Source organism: Ascaphus truei, chromosome 2 (genome assembly GCF_040206685.1).
Source record: "Ascaphus truei isolate aAscTru1 chromosome 2, aAscTru1.hap1, whole genome shotgun sequence".
Taxonomy (NCBI): Eukaryota; Metazoa; Chordata; class Amphibia; order Anura; family Ascaphidae; genus Ascaphus; species Ascaphus truei.
Window position 1 is genome coordinate 450,769,727 of NC_134484.1, and position 17,847 is coordinate 450,787,573.

Below are 17,847 nucleotides of genomic sequence, written 5' to 3' on the forward strand. Positions count from 1 at the left end.
GCCACTGACCTGCACAGACACACACACAGCTACTGCCCTGCACAGACACTCACACGGTATTAAATCAGAAGGTAACACCATTTACAGGGGAAGAGATGGCAGGGAGGTGTGGGTGACAGCAGGTGTGTATGTATTGGTTCAGGCTTAGGGGAGATCCCCATCAGCAGGAAGGAGTAGATAGAGGGTGTGAATAGAGGATTTGTGTGTGCTTTTTACTGAGGGGTAAAGAAGTTGTTGGGAGAGATGTGTATAAATAAATGTGCAGTGGGGAGGTGGGGAAGTTGGAGAGAACAGAGACATTCACAAAGGAGTGAGGAAACAGTAAACAGAAAAAGCAATAGAGAGGGTATAATGAGATGCAGGAGGAGAGACAGTCCAGGTATTGGAGAATAGAAAGATTTTACATATTCACAGCATTTACAAAGTCAAGTTCTCACAGTTGCAAAGTTGTTGTTGTTGTGCAGAGTCCAGGTCTTCCTCGAATCTTTACCTCCAATTCTAACTCCAAAATTAACTCCAGACACTTTAAATGTGACACTGAAGATGTGACTCAGCCGTATGGCTCAAAGCCAAGAGAGACTGCCTTAAATAGTGAAACACGTTCACTAACAAGGGAGGGGTCTGCCCATTCAGCTCATACTAAGTAAGATGTTAATTTGATTAAAGTTCTATCAATTAATAGATGAAATCAGCTCACACAGACATACCAGGTAAAATGTTAATTTGATTATTCTTAATTGATGGTTCCTAAGTATTTTGCAGGCCCTATTATCCCATGCCCTAAAAAAGTTTACAATTACAGTACATTTTAATACCTGACGCCAATAGGGGCAAAGTGACTTTCCCAACGCGCATCTTTCAACAGGCCCTCTACGTGATAGAGACATAAGTTATCGGAAAGACGTAAGGGACCTCAATATGTGCAGCTTGGAGGAGAGAAGGGAGAGGGAGGATATGATAGAAACTTTCACATATATATGAAGGCACAGGAGGGAAGCATATTTCAGAGAAAGAAGTATTAGAACAAGAGGTCATCCTCTGAAGATGGCGAGTGGCTGTCACCTGGGGATATGTGGGGTAGTACTATTGCATGGAAAGGGCAGTGGGGTCATGGAATAGCCTCCCAACAGAGGTGGTACAGATGTACAGACGAGACAACGAGTATTCTAAAGCTCGCCTTAAACTAGCCCGGTTACATGCTGGGTACATGCTGGGTGTAACCTGGCTAGTTTAAGGCAAGTTCAAACTGAATGGGACTGCCAGGGACCCCTGCTGTGTTAATCCGATGGGCCACTAGTCAATGCAGAAATGCATTAAACTACCCAGGTTACACCCAGCATGTACCCAGCATGTAACCGAGCTAGTTTGTGTGACTAGCCCATTGACCCATCAGATTAACACAGCAGGGGTCAGTTTGAATGGGACTGCCAGGGACCCCCTCTGTTAATCGGATGGGCCATTAGTCAATGCAGAAATGCCTTAAACTAGACCCAGCATGTACCCAGCATGTACCTGGGTCTTTTTGGCGATTGCCACTGGTTTGTGTTAGAATAACCGTCGGCACTACAGTAGCAGCCATTATACTCCCTGTGGCACATTGCAGCAGGATATGCATAACATGCCCGCTGAGAGGCTGCCAATCCAATCAGATGAGTACAAGAGGGGGTTGGTTGGCTTATTGGCTATTGTAACAACAGGTGTGTGCCAGTAGCTCATCGTTCAGGCCTTTGCCAATAGGCACCAAACCCCTCTTATTAAGAAGCGGGTCCCGGTTGGATTAGATATCACTATTGTAACCTCCTGCTGTCCGGCCTTCCTGCCTCTCACCTGTCTCCCCTACAATCTATCCTTAACGCTGCTGCCAGAATCACTCTACTCTTTCCAAAATCTATCTCAGCACCTCCCCTGCTGAAATCCCTCTCCTGGTTTCCTATCACACACTCAATTCTCCTCCTCACTTTTAAAGCTTTACACCCTTCTGCTCCTCCTTACATCTCAACCCTAATTTCTCATTATGCACCACCCCGACTCTTGCGTTGTTCTCAAGGATGTCTTCTCTCTACCCCCTTTGTATCTAAAGCCCTCTCCCGTATTAAACCTTTCTCACTGACATCCCCACACCTCTGGAATGCCCTTCCCCTCAATATCCGACTAGCATCCTCTCTATCCACCTTTAAGACCCACCTCAAAACACACTTGCTTAAGGAAGCATATGAGTAGCTCCATTGCTGATAATTAACACCTCATACATAAAGCTTGGCCCCTTGCAGACACACTTACCAGAACGCCCTCCTACACTCTCTGTACATTCTTCCTACCAACTAATTAGATTGTAAGCTCTTTGGAGCAGGGGCTCCTTTTCCTAAATGGTACTTTTATATCTGAAGCACTTCTCCCCTTTATGTGTAATTTATATTATTTGTTATTTATAAGATTGTCACGTGTATTACTGCTGTGAAGCGCTATGTGCATTAATGGCGCTATACAAATAAAGACATACATACATAAATACTCCATGCTCTTTTTTTAAGCAAAGGTGCTTTAAACAAGTGGTCCATCTGAGGATCATTCTGTACGATGGATCAGTATTTTAATATTATTTTTTCTAATGTTTATTTATTTATAAAATATTTTACCAGGAAGTAATACATTGAGAGTTACCTCTCGTTTTCAAGTATGTCCTGGGCACAGAGTTAAGATGACAAATAATACATGGTTACAAATACATAGTTACATAAGTAACTTTATGGCTTGTATGTTCTAAGTATGTAAGAATGGAATACCCCCTCTATATGTTTTTTTAATGGATTGTAACAAATCCTGACGTGATGTGGTATTAACCGCAGTTGTTGCTTGGTCTAATGTCTTGTTGCTATAGCCCCTCTCTGCTATTGCTAGCTTATCTGCTGCTGCCTTTCTCCTCCCATTGATTTTAGTCTTTAGACGTTAACTAGTATTATCTGTATTTAATATGGGTGCCTCCCTCTTTGCTAAACTCCGCTTTCCCCCACTCCATCCCCATGACATAGTTTTTTCCACACGCCTATCTATCTATTCTGTACAGTCCATTATCTCTTGCTTGTCTCTCCCCGTTACCTCCCAGTTTCCTGCTGGTGTGTGTTGCATTCATGCACAAAATGTGCAGCATGAGGCTAGACCATAACAGACAACAGACGTCAAGAAGACAGAATGGAAGTAAATCTCCAGAGAAGCAAAACATCTCTCTCAACTGTCCCTCCTTAGATATCAAATACATGATTTAGGTACCAGCTGTAGGCATGGGATACAATGGAAAGAAGATCCCCTCTTATGCACGTTATCCCAAAGGAATGCGGAAGATATGGAAAGAAGAATCCCACCTTATACATGTTATCCCAAAGGAATGCGGAAGATAAAGAATGTATGGGAAAGTGATCATGTGGGGAAAAACGCATGTGCAGAATGAGATATGAAGGATCTAGGATTCATGCTTTTTACGCTTTATAAGACATTGTTCCCTGTCTAAAGGTTTTGATGGAAGATCCTATCATTAGCTACTGAGTCCAGCAGGGAGCTGTTTAATCTGCAGTCTGAAGCAATTAATCAGTCTCCACCTGGCTCATTAGCATACTTTAAAAACCTTGCAGTAGGAACTGAAGGGAGATCTCTAGTCCAGGGAGACACCCTTGACTGCTGGAGAGATCACGCAGGAACTACTGCTTTCTGACCCTGGAAGGTACAGTACTGGACCATGGACCGCTGTGCAGAGAAGCCTGCATGTGGACTCTTCCCTCCCTTCCACCCCCTGCCTAGCCAGAGGAAGCCGTGGCCCGTAGGTAACTGACCTGCACTTTGAACTATTGTATTTTGTTGTTGGAAAGGGGCATAGGGTGTTTGCTGGTGTAGTAAGTGCTCCCTATAGGAGGTAGGTCTGTTTTATTTTCCCCTTAACCCTGTTTTTGCTGGTCATAAGCTGTTCATGTTTTCGAAGTTTCAGGCTAATAAAAACAAATTTGATTGTCTTAAAAAAAGTCTCCTGTTCTAAAAAACCTCTGCACACATCTCCTACAAGTGTGCGTGTGTGTGCATATGTGTATATATGTGTGTGTGTGTGTGTGTGTATAGAATCCACTGCACAGTCGGCACACCATATGCAAGTAAATAAGTTTTGGTGCTTATCCCATAAAGCAATAACAGACCATACGATACCGGTTGCAACACGACATCAAGGGACAGCACGCAGGTAAGTAAATCAAAAATGTTCTATATTTGATAGAAGACACAAAAACCGACGTTTCGGTCCCCCAGTGGGACCTTTCTCAAGGTGGTGCTATATATAGTTTTTGTGTCTTCTATCAAATATAGAACATTTTTGATTTACTTACCTGCGTGCTGTCCCTTGATGTCGTGTTGCAACCGGTATCGTATGGTCTGTTATTGCTTTATGGGATAAGCACCAAAACTTATTTACTTGCATATGGTGTGCCGACTGTGCAGTGGATTCTATACACACACACACACACACACATATATACACATATGCACACACACGCACACTTGTAGGAGATGTGTGCAGAGGTTTTTTAGAACAGGAGACTTTTTTTAAGACAATCAAATTTGTTTTTATTAGCCTGAAACTATATATATAGAGAGAGAGAGAGAGAGAGAGAGAGAGTAAGGAATCGGGGGCCACGTCCCTTGCGGCGTGACCCCTCCTTACCCACTACCAGTACTGCAGCGGCTGCTGCCCCTGCCCCCCGTCGCTACCCATGCCACCGCCCAGTGCATACCTTGAACTCTGCCGTCGCCATCTTGGATTCTGGCACTGGTGTTACAGACCCTCAGCTGGGCTCTACTATTTCCTGGTCTCTCAGCCATTCACGAGCAGCTCCTCGACACGCCTCCGCCATGCCCCTCGTTCGGATTGGTCACTGTCGCTTTAAATATCCGGCTGTGACTTCACTTCCTTGCTCTGCATAGCTCCTTGCTTCCTGTGTAGCCTGGATACTGTGTCGTGCTCCTGTTTGTCTTTTCTCCTACAGATTTGAACCGGCTTGTCTGACTTACCCCTCTAGTTCCCGACTTCAGCTTACCCATCACGATTCTTACCTCTCAGACCCTTGGACACGGAAACGGATTTAAACTACGGAACTCTCTATACTCCTGAACTCGGCAAGTACAACGACTATTCTAAATCTTAACCCAGGCCTGGCCACGCTACAACCACATCCCGGACCCGCTCCCTCTGCTGTCGGTGTGTATATTCAACGTCCCACCTCAGTACAGGGGACTGGCCTGGTCTATGGGCTGCACAGCGTGACATTATGCAGAGCCCAACAGAAACAGACCTGACTGAGGTGGGCCAACTAATCAGGGGACTCGCGCAATGCATTGATACTTTGGGAAATCAGATCACAAGCCTGGTAATGCAGCTTTCCCAGCTTTCACTACAGCCTATTCCGGCCCCAGCCGCGCAGGGTGGCGACCGGCCATCAGAACTCAGCATTCCTACGCCTAAAGCATATGCGGGTAACCCTCTAGCCTGTCGTGGGTTTTTGAATCAATGTGAAATACAGTTTGAGATTTCTCCCAGCCTGTTCCCCAACGGACGCACCAAGGTAGCCTATGTTTACTCTCTTTTAACAGGGGACGCCTTGGCATGGGCCTCTCCCATCTGGGAGTTGCGTGCGGAAACCACCCAGGATTACCAGCTCTTTCGCCAAGAATTCCAGCAGGTATTTGATATTCCCACCCGCAGAGATACAGTACTGCTGCTGCTTCTCTTGTTCAATTGTCTCAAGGTCGTAGGTCCGTAGCCAAATATGCATTGGAATTCCGGACTGTCGCGGCGGAGACGCATTGGAACCAAGAAGCCCTTATTGCTGTGTTTTGGCAAGGTTTGTCCAACTCTATAAAGGATGAACTTGCAGTTCAGCCCAGGCCCCAGGGATTGGAGGAATTGATCGCAATATGCATACGAGTGGATCAGCGCCTTCAACAGCGCCGTCATGAACGCCAGCGTCCCAGAATTTTCTCTTCTGACCCTATTCTTCCCAGATCCTTCCCAGCTATTCATCCTGTTCTAGACACTGTGGAACCCATGCAGATTGCCAGTCAAGAGTTCCGTAATACCGACAGGACTGCTGATAGAACCCCGAAAGGGCTCGTCGCCGGAATGAGGGCCTTTGCTACTACTGTGGATCTCCTGAACATACGGTACGTTTTTGTCCTTTAAGGCCCAAAGAACAAACACGACCAATGGGGCAAGAGGGACTCATTTTGGGGTCAATATCTTCTCACCCTATCTCTGAAGAGGAACTCCCTAAGAGAATTATGCTTCCAGTCTCGCTTAAAGGTCCGAATTTTCGCGTAACCACAGCCGCTTTTCTTGATTCAGGATCCGGTGGTAACTTTGTGGATCAAGATTTTGCTACTCTTAACAAGATTCCACTCATCGCTAAGAAATCGCCGATTGGCCTCGAGGCTATTGATGGTCGTCCTTTGCAACCTGCCTTCATCACGTTAGAGACTCTTCCTCTCACCCTTTCTGCCGGTACTCATACTGAAATCATATCCTTTGACGTGATGCACTCTCCTGCCGTTCCAGTTATCCTAGGATTACCCTGGCTACAGCAGCACAACCCACGCATTGATTGGAGGGATGGCAAGACAATTCAGTGGGAGCCAGAGTCAGATGCCTCACCATTGCCGGTCATTTCTCCTACCACAGTCCTCGCGGGAGTGGAAACGCCCCCGGCTAATGTTTCCGCTCTTCCTGAAGCATATGCGGATTTCATCGACGTGTTTAGCAAGACACAATCGGAGGTTCTACCTCCTCACAGACCTTATGATTGCCCCATTAATCTGGTTCCAGGCGCTGTTCTTCCGAAATGTAAGTCCTACCCCTTGTCTCTCCCTGAAACTGAAGCCATGGCAGCATACATCAAAGAAAACCTTGAAAAAGGATTCATTCGTAATTCTTCGTCCCCCGCTGGTGCCGGTTTCTTTTTTGTCAAAAAGAAAGATGGATCCCTGAGACCATGCATTGATTACCGAGGGCTCAATCTCATCACAGTCAAGAATCGATACCCCCTTCCGCTGATCTCCGAACTTTTTGATAGGCTTCAAGGGGCAAAAAAATTTTCCAAGCTAGACCTCCGAGGAGCTTACAATCTTGTTCGCATCCGAGAAGGCGATGAATGGAAGACTGCCTTCAATACCAGAAGCGGCCACTACGAATATCTTGTAATGCCCTTCGGTTTATGTAATGCTCCTGCTGTTTTTCAGGATTTCATGAATGATGTATTCCGTGATGTTCTCAACTCTTTCGTAATTGTCTATCTGGACGATATCCTAATTTTTTCTAAAAATCTTCAAGATCATGTCCAGCATACCAGGCTCGTTCTCGCTCGCCTTCGTGTCAATAATCTCTACGCTAAGCTCGAGAAATGTCTTTTTCATCAAACCTCTACTGCCTTCTTAGGCTATATAATTTCTGATAAAGGATTTTCAATGGACCCTGAAAAACTTAAGGCTGTTTTGGATTGGCCTCAGCCCAACTCTCTCAAAGCCATTCAGCGTTTTTTGGGCTTCTCCAATTACTATAGGAAATTCATCCGAAATTTTTCCACCACTGTAGCTCCTATTACGGCCCTTACCAAGAAGGGAGCTGACCCGTCTCTGTATGGCCTCCGCAGGCCATCTCGTCCTTCGAAACCCTGAAACAAGCTTTCGTCTCGGCACCCATCCTGCAACATCCCGATGTTAGTCTTCCTTTTACTTTAGAAGTTGATGCATCTGATTGTGGTGCAGGCGCCATCCTGTCCCAGAGATTCTTCCCTCAAGATAAGCTTCATCCATGCGGGTTTTTTTCAAAGAAGTTTTCGCCCGCTGAAAAGAACTATGATGTTGGCAATAGAGAGCTCTTGGCTATCAAGATGGCCTTACAGGAATGGAGACATCTCCTGGAAGGTTCCCGCGAACCTATCTCTATATTGACCGACCATAAAAATCTTCTGTATATCGAAAATGCACGTCGTCTGGGGTCTCGTCAAGCTCGCTGGGCACTATTCTTCTCAAGATTTAATTATACTCCGTCTTATTCCTGGTTCTAAGAACACAAAAGCTGATGCCTTGTCCCGACAATTTTCTCCGGAGGAAAGATCCGAAGAGACCCCTGAAACTATTGTACCCTCTAAGTTTATAATTTCCGCCAACTCATTTGACATTCTCGAAAAGATCGTTGAAGCTCAAACACAAATTCCGAGTGGTCTAGAGGTACCGGAGGGAACTCTTTATGCCGCACCCAGGTTTCATCAAAAGATATTAGAATGGGGTCACTCTGTCCGTTCAGCCGGCCATCCCGGCTTCAAAAGAACTTTGGATCTTATCAAGCGTACTTTTTGGTGGCCTAATATGGCAAAGATGGTTCATGAATTTACTAGTGCTTGTCCAGTATGCGCACAAAACAAGACTCTTCATCAAAGACCCTCAGGCTTGCTCATGCCCTTGCCAGTACCTGAACGTCCATGGTCACATATTTCAATGGATTTCATTGTGGATCTACCCCCTTCCAGAGGGATGAATACCATTTTGGTCATCGTTGACCGTTTTTCAAAACAGGCCCACTTTGTTCCACTCAAAGGACTTCCCTCCTCGCCCACCCTAGCTGATATCTTCACCAAGGAGGTGTTTCGCATCCATGGGATACCTACTTCCATAGTCTCGGACCGAGGCACGCAATTTATATCAAAATTTTGGCGGGCTTTCTCCAAGAGGCTTGGCATGGCGCTATCCATCTTGTCAGGCTATCACCCCCAGACTAATGGGCAAACAGAAAGACTAAATCAAACGCTGGAACAATACCTGCAGTGTTTTATTTCCGATTCCCAGGATAATTGGGTTGACCTGCTACCTTGGGCAGAATTTGCAACCAATTCACTTCGTAATGAATCCACCCATGAAACCCCGTTCTTCGTGAATTATGGTTTCCACCCAAGTCGACTGCCAATCTCAAACATTCCGATAGGAGTGCCGGCGGCTGATGAACGGGTAACTACTCTTCAGAAGTCATGGATCAAGATTCAGTCCGCGCTTCTTAGCGCCGCTCAGAAATTCAAGTCTCAGGCAGACCACCGTCGTCAACAGGCCCCTAATTACAAGCCAGGGGACCGAGTTTGGCTTTCGTCTAAGAATATCAAGTTGAAGTCCTCGACCCCGAAATTAGCACCTCGATTCTTAGGGCCTTTTCTGATCCAGGAACAAATTAATCCTGTGGCATTTCGTCTGCAACTTCCGTCTTCCATGAGGATTCCAAACGTATTCCACGTTTCCCTGCTCAAGCCATTCGTCCAGAGCAAACGGTTCCCTGCTAAGACCCATAGACCCAAACCAGTCACGGTCCAAGGACAACCTGAATTTGAAATCCAGACAATCATGGATTCTCGTGTATCCAGAGGAAAGATACAATTCCTTGTTCACTGGAAGGGTTATGGTCCAGAGGAACGCTCTTGGGTACCCAAGGAGGACATCCATGCCCCAGTTCTCTTGGACCGCTTCCACAAGAAATTTCAGCAGAAGCCTTGGATGGATCGTCCTGAGGTCGATCCTGAAGGGGGGGGTACTGTAAGGAATCGGGGGCCAAGTCCCTTGCGGCGTGACCCCTCCTTACCCACTACCAGTACTGCAGCCCCATGTTCGGATTGGTCACTGTCGCTTTAAATATCCGGCTGTGACTTCACTTCCTTGCTCTGCATAGCTCCTTGCTTCCTGTGTAGCCTGGATACTGTGTCGTGCTCCTGTTTGTCTTTTCTCCTACAGATTTGAACCGGCTTGTCTGACTTACCCCTCTAGTTCCCGACTTCAGCTTACCCATCACAATTCTTACCTCTCAGACCCTTGGACACGGATTTAAACTACGGAACTCTCTATACTCCTGAACTCGGCAAGTACAACGACTATTGAGAGAGAGAGAGAGAGAGAGAGAGAGAGAGAGAGAGAGAGAGAGAGAGAGAGAGAGAGAGAGAGAGAGAGAGAGAGAGAGAGACCTTCCTCAGGGGAGTGCCGTTTCCTTGAAGAAACGCGTCGGAAGTCATGACGTACTGACGTCACTACGCAATAGGGAGCTGTTCGGAGGTTGTTAGGCTGTGTTTTACACAAGGTGGTTGGAGCAGTGGAAACTTCCGGGTGGAGCAGAGCTGAGTGAGGCGCTCCTGACAGGCTGCTGTGGCAGTGTTCCTGCACCAGATACACGGAGTGTGGAGGTCTGCATACGAAATACTTGGACACTTTCCCCACAGTGCAGGACGGAGCACAGATCATCTGTGAGCATCACTACCTTCACTGCTGTTACAGAGGGGACTCTCTGATGTACCATCTATCCACCTACGGGTAAGTATCCGCTACTCAGCACCCACATACACCTATGCTATATTGTGTGGCTGAATTATCCTCCCACAGCTCCTGACGGGTTTACAGATTGTATATATATACTAGCTGAGAGACCCGGCGTTGCCCGGGATGTAATTTTGGGGGGGCGTACGACAGGGTTGGGCTTCCCCCCCCTTGACAGCTAGGTGGGTGAGTGAGTTGACTGAGTGTGTGGGTGGGTGGGTGACACTTGACTGAGTGGGTGGGTGGGTTGGTGACTGAGTGGGTCGGTGACTGGGTGGGTGACTTTGGGTCGGTTTGACTTTGGGTCGGTGGGTGGGTGACTGGGTCGGTGACTGGGTGGGTGACTTTGGGTCGGTTTGACTTTGGGTCGGTGGGTGGGTGACTTTGGGTCAGTGGGTGGGTGACATTGGGTCGGTTTGACTTTGGGTCGGTGGGTGTGTGACTTTGGGTCGGTGGGTGGGTGACTTTGGGTCGGTGGGTGGGTGTATGACTTTGGGTCGGTGGGTGGGTGACTTTGGGTCAGTTTGACTTTGGGTCGGTGGGTGGGTGACTTTGGGTCGGTGGGTGACTTTGGGTCGGTGGTTGGGTGGGTGAGTTGGGTCGGTGGGTGGGTGACTTGGGTCGGTGGGTGGGTGAGTTGGGTCGGTGGGTGGGTGACTTGGGTCGGTGGGTGGATGACTTTGGGTCGGTGGGTGGGTGACTTTGGGTCGGTGGGTGGGTGACTTTGGGTTGGTGGGTGGGTGGGTGACTTTGGGTCGGTGGGTGGGTCGGTGACTGGGTGACTTTTTCAGGGTCGGTGACTGGGTGGGTCAGTGACTGGGTGGGTCAGTGAGTGGGTAGGTGGGGTCGGTGAGTGGGTGGGTGGGGTCAGTGACTGGGTGGGTGGTTTTGGGTGAGACTGGGTGGGTGAGTGGGAGACTGAATGGGTGGGTGAGTGGGAGACTGAATGGGTGGGTGACTGGGAGACTGAATGGGTGGGTGAGTGGGAGACTGAATGGGTGGATGAGTGGGAAACTGAATGGGTGGGTGAGTGGGAAACTGAATGGGTGGGTGAGTGGGAAACTGAATGGGTGGGTGAGTGGGAAACTGAATGGGTGGGTGAGTGGGAAACTGAATGGGTGGGTGAGTGAGAAACTGAATGGGTGGGTGAGTGGGAAACTGAATGGGTGGGTGGGTGAGTGGGAGACTGGGTGGGTGAGTGGGAGACTGACTGGGTGGGTGAGTGGGAGACTGACTGGGTGGGTGAGTGGGAGACTGACTGGGTGGGTGAGTGGGAGACTGACTGGGTGGGTGAGTGGGAGACTGACTGGGTGGGTGAGTGGGAGACTGACTGGGTGGGTGAGTGGGTGACTGACTGGGTGGGTGAGTGGGTGACTGACTGGGTGGGTGAGTGGGTGACTGACTGGGTGGGTGAGTGGGTGGGTGAGTGGGTGACTGACTGACTGAATGGGTGGGTGAGTGGGTGACTGACTGAATGGGTGGGTGACTGAGTGGGTGGGTGACTGAGTGGGTGGGTGACTGAGTGGGTGGGTGACTGAGTGGGTGGGTGACTGAGTGAGTGGGTGGGTGACTGAGTGGGTGGGTGGGTGACTGGGTGAAAGTGGGTGACTGGGTGTAAGTGACTGGGTGGTTGTGTGGGTGACTGGGTGGTTGTGTGGGTGACTGGGTGGGTGGGTGACTAAGTGAGTGGGTGGGTGACTGAGTGACTAAGTGAGTTTTTGGGTGACTAAGTGAGTGGGTGGGTGACTGAGTGACTAAGTGAGTTTTTGGGTGACTAAGTGAGTGGGTGGGTGACTGAGTGGGTGACTGGGTGGGTGTGTGGGTGACTGGGTGGGTGTGTGGGTGAGTGTGTGGGTGGGTGACTGGGTGACAGTGCGTGGGTGGGAGACGGTGGGTGACTTACCTTGACCCCGGGGGGCAAGAGTGGCAGGAGGCCCGGACCGCGCTTCCCCTCCGTCTGGGAGCCGGCGCACGTGAGGAGGAGAGCAGGAGGCCCGGGCCGCGCTTCCCCTCTCCGGGAGCGGCGCACGTGAGGAGGAGAGCAGGAGGCCCGGGCCGCGCTTCCCCTCTCCGGTAGCGGCGCACGTGAGGGGTAGAGCAGGAGGCCCGGGCCGCGCTTCCCCTCTCCGGGAGCGGCGCATGTGAGGGGAGAGCAGGAGGCCCGGGCCGCGCTTCCCCTCTCCGGTAGCGGCGCACGTGAGGGGGAGAGCAGGAGGCCCGGGCCGCGCTTCCCCTCTCCGGGAGCGGCGCACGTGAGGGGGAGAGCAGGAGGCCCGGGCCGCGCTTCCCCTCTCCGGGAGCGGCGCATGTGAGGGGGAGAGCAGGAGGCCCGGGCCGCGCCGCGAGGGGGGAGGAGCCTGGAGTTTGCAGCTGAGCAGGAGGGCCGCGCTTCCTCCGCGGCGCACGGTGAGGGTGATGGTGCGGCTGGGGATGTTGCGGAGCGTGGGGATTTGGGTGAGGTGGGGAGGGGGGAGAGAGTGAGGGGCACCGGGAGAGGAGGGGGGGGGAGGTGTGGAAGGTGAGCTGCGGTCCAACTGACGGGGGAGAGTGAGTGTGTGTGTGTGTCTGTGTGTGTGTGTCTGTGTGTCTGTGTGTGTGTGTCTGTGTGTGTGTGTCTGTGTCTGTGTCTGTGTGTGTGTGTCTGTGTGTGTGTCTGTGTGTGTCTGTGTGTGTGTGTCTGTGTGTGTGTGTGTCCCCGTCCGTCCCCTTTGGCCCGTCACTCCACCTCAGGCCAATGAGAGGTGTGGGGGCGGGCGGCCCAAGGGACCAATGAGATTTCCCCTAGGGACACCGGACATCCAGGCAGGCAAACATACAGTGCTTTCAATTATATATAGTAAGATATATATGGGAGAAAAAGAAGCGCCAGCTCCATAGTATAATACTGTATGTATGTATTAAAAATTTATTTAATAACAAGAGTGGCCGCCAGGACATGCACTCACTTCAATATTAAAAAAAAGCATTCATGGGAGACATATATCTCACACTCAATACCATTCTGTCGCTAACGAAATGCTTTTATTTGTGCGAGCTTTCAAGATACACTGATCTCTTTTTCGGGCGATGTTACAATGGATAAAGCAAGAAAAGGGTTTTTACTTTAAAACAGTGCATACTGGAAAGTGATCTGTGATTTAAGCTTATCCCTCCCCTCTGTACAGTATGCGTTTTATGACTTGAGGTGTTAAATGGTCCCTGAATGCAAGTGATGTAAGAGTGTGTGTGTGTGTGTGTTTGTGTGTGTATGTAAATATAAATTTGTAAAGCACCCACAGAGTATACAGCACTTTACAAAAGGTGTGTGTGGAGTGGACGTGTATATACAGTAGTGGTGTGGGGAGGTGTAGAAATGTTAGAGGGTGTTGCATTACTATAAGTGTGTGTGTAGATACTTTGTGGTCCCTATTGGTCTATAGGGATGGAATTACATTGTGTATTTGTATGTGCAGGAGACAGCTGTGTGTGCATTCATATAGCGCAGTATGTATAGACATGGCCTTTAGCACTCATGGGAAGAGAGTTCTCTGATGTTATATCCTTTTTATTTTGAGAAACTGTTCTGCAATTATTGTAATTGTATGTTTCTTGTAATACCTTTTTCTGTAATCTGAGCACTGTATTTTTATATATATTAAAACATGTAATAAGTAACAGAACAAAAAAAAAAAAAAACTCCTGTGGCGCTGAGGCAAGGATAAGGATGGGATTGTAGACAGAGTTCTTCTCTTGATTGATTACCTCAAGAAAAAAATGACAAAACATGCAGACAACACTGCAATAGTGCATTACCCAGGGACAACAAGGATTATAAATAAAGAGAGCAGTTTAATATGAGACAATTGAACCATACATTATAAAAAAATACATTATAAAATACAATGATTCCAATAAAAAAACTTTTCTGTGCCTCTGCACTTGAACAATGAATCTTGAAACTTGCTCCGCCTTAATAAAAATTAGAATCCTACTCACCAAAAGTGACTAGGACGTGCGCATTTGTTTAAGGGTCTTTTCGGACTTTATATCACAGGTTTCTAAATTATCATTGTTTGCAGGAGCGCTATTTTTCACCTATATTTCCACCATGTAATAAGTAATGTTTTGAGCTCTGAATGAACCGTTGCACACTCTAGGGAGAGTATTTACGTTTTCGGACACATTTAGCTCCAACGGATTTTTGTGTGTTAAAGTGCATAGTTTTTTCTATAATCAACAGGGACCTGGGACCCTGGCAATTATTATTACATCTTTGATTTGTATTTCCTGGGTGGTGGAAGTGGATAGATATAATTGCAATTGAGTAAGGAGTTAAAATTAACTCATTGGAGGTACCTTGCGGAGGCACCTTGCGGAGGCGAAAGGTGAGTTGGCTAGAGTAGCCTTATGTATTAACCCTAATTGCATATCTAAGTCACGTGCTCACTTGTGTGCTGTTCGTGACTGTGGTATATTGGGATGGATTTAGGGGAGATGTTAACTAATTTGAGGGACCTTTACGAAGGTGAAGAGTGGGGCAGCTTGCGAGTTGTGTATTAACTCTTGTCCTGTAGAGGAGATATTGCCCATTTGAGGGACCTCTGCGGAGGTGAAAAGTGGGAGCATTTACGAGCGTGAGTATTAACCCTTGTCCTATATGCAGGTTGCGTGCTTGCAGGGTGCCATACGTGACACCTCCATTCTTATGTTATGTCCCTTCTCATCCCATTCTCTTCTATTCCCCCTCCCTGATCCTCTAGGAATTGGTCAATTAAAAGAGATTCCTCGATCAAAATACAAGTGCAGAGTCTGCCCAAGATTGTGTACCAAAATTACTAGTCACCATCTATTTCAAATGTAGAAAAACATATTATCAGTGTAATACAAAAACAAAATAAAAATCATTACAACCTGTCATACAATTTATTTATTTGGCTTTTAGTATTTACGATCATAGCCTCATGTTCACTTTTTGGATGAAGAAAAAAGATGCAAAAAAAGATGGAGACCAAGTCCTATCCAGTGCTGAGAACCTAATTAAAATTAATCTGCTGTTTTATATCATCTTAAAAATACAAAAGACACCAACAAAGATACATAGTGTTATTTTTAAGGGACGCTATCTTTTGGTCTCTGTTGGCATGTTTGTATCTTTCGAATGGTGTAAGAAAGCAGATAAATTTTTATACATGTAACCAGGTCCCCTCTGGTCCCCCGGTTCCTCAGCGCTTCCCCCTCCCCATCTCTTATGTCCAGTAGCTGCCGGGACAGTTGCGGGTTGCTAGGGAGGCGAGCGCATCGCCGGAGACCCGCGGCGAGCACAGTACAGGGCGCCGTCATATAAGGAGGGCTCGCACATGCGGTGTGGAAATAGCGGTGGCCATTAGGAAATAGCTCTGCATGGGGAACTACAAGCCCCAGCAGCCCTTGGGGGCAAAGACCACATGGCGTGCAGCAGCCAATAGGGCGCCCAGAATCTCCTGCAAGGAGATATACATTTGGCGTGCTCAGGGAAGCACGCTAGTTGGAAGCAGGACAGCAAGGAGATAGGTAAGGTCCAGGAATAAGTGCTCCGCTGGACTAGGCCAGAATACACCCCTTAGGTCCCAGCTAGACCCCTCACCACTAGTTTGTGTGTTGTAGGGCAGGCCCCAAGGCAGGGACGCTTCCCTTAATACACCAGTGTTAGCTAGCCCAGCGGTGACGGACGCACGCGGTGTGCGCGGCCTACATCTGTAACCAAACCAGGTCATACACTCAGAGACTATCTTAAGGTGAAAGCAAGAGGTTAAACATGACAAGGTAGCTATGTCACGGGGAAAGCAAGAGGTTAAACATGACATGGTAGCTATGTAACGGGGAAAGCAAGAGGTTAAACATGACATGGTAGCTATGTCACAGGGAAAGCAAGAGGTTAAACATGACAAGGTAGCTATGTCATGGGGAACGCATGACATGGGGTGCAGGTGATTCTGGGAGAGGTTGAAGTTTGCCGCAACTGGGAAGTGACTGGGTTCCAAAAATTCATCAGTGTGACACACTCCACCTCCGCAAGGTACATTTGTCCTGTACATTTTCAGGACGCGCCTGGCTTGTGGTTGTGACACAGCAGGGTGGTCACGACCCTGGTTGAGAATCGCAAACATATATTTCCGTTTTACAATATATTTCAGGATGAATTAGGTAATGTGGATGTCTCAGTGGTAGTGCCATATTTCACCAAAGCAATCGTAGGACGACAGCACAAATGATCGTTTTGTTACAGCAACCACAAAACCGCGACGAGGAGACAATTAGAGAATATATTTCATGCCGATTTCCAGGCTCTCTCTCAAAACAAAGAAACAAACTTTAAAAACAGCAGTTCTCACTCGGTCCGCCCTCCCCACCCTTTTCCCCCATGGTTTGAAGCAGTGGGTCCCCCGGGGTGAATCGTGTTAGTTTCAGCTCCAGCGCCCACTGGGTTCCTGAGAGACGTTCATGGAAAGTTAGCGCCGGTTGCTCCTTGTATTTAAACCCTGGCGTCACGCGAGCCAATAGGAAATCAAATTTTCTTGCCCCTGGAGAGGAGGGTACCACAGCCTCCTGCAGCAGGAAGTATCTCGGGGACCTGAAGCTAAGGACCCGCTGCGGTCGGCGGCCTCTGCGGCCGCGGGCCACCAGCTCCTTTCCTCCAGTCTGGAGGTCCCCGCTGGCTCCTTCCGACGTGGCTGACTGCGTGCTGTGACGCGCCAGCCGGCCGATGCTGCAAACGTCTGGTGATCAGAAGCGCTGACGCGTCACGTGGTGCACGAGTCAGCCAATGAGGCGGCTACGGGAAGGGAGGCGGCTACGGGGAGGGAGGTTGGCGGCTACATTAGGGAGGCGGCTACCCTCTCCCCGTGTCTGCTGAGGGGGTGACGGGGCACAGATCTGCTCACTGTCTCTCCCCAGGGGGAGGGGTGGCTGTGACATCTGCACAGCCTAGAGAGGGACATTACCCCCTGTCATGGCCGCGCCCTCCCGACCCGTCTTGGCCACGCCCCCCCACGCTGAAAAAAAGTCAGCTGCAGACCGCAGATCGCAGTGACTTGCACGCGCCCCCGGGAAGCAGGGCGGCCATGCGGGCACGTGCAGCGGGGCCTCGGCCTTAAGCTGAACAGAGCACATTTCAGCTCTAGGACCCGCTGCTTCTCTGTGAGAAAAAAAAGGGCGAGGCAGGGGTAATAAAAACTAATGGAGGAGGAACTGAAACTTTAAATTCATAAGCAAAACCTGTTTGAAGACTTTTTCATACAGGTTCTCTAAAGTAAATATATTGCTCATAAAATAACCTGTGAACCATACACGCACTTAGCCAATGAATAAAATGTACAGTGTGTGAAACCTTTTAGGCGTGAGTCATGAAGTCTGATGGGGAAAAGAACCTACAAAGTGCTGTTTCACCAGTGGCAGGATACAGGGAATGTGTGGTGTACAGTATAACACTTTCTGTGACCCGTCCTCTGTGTCCCATTC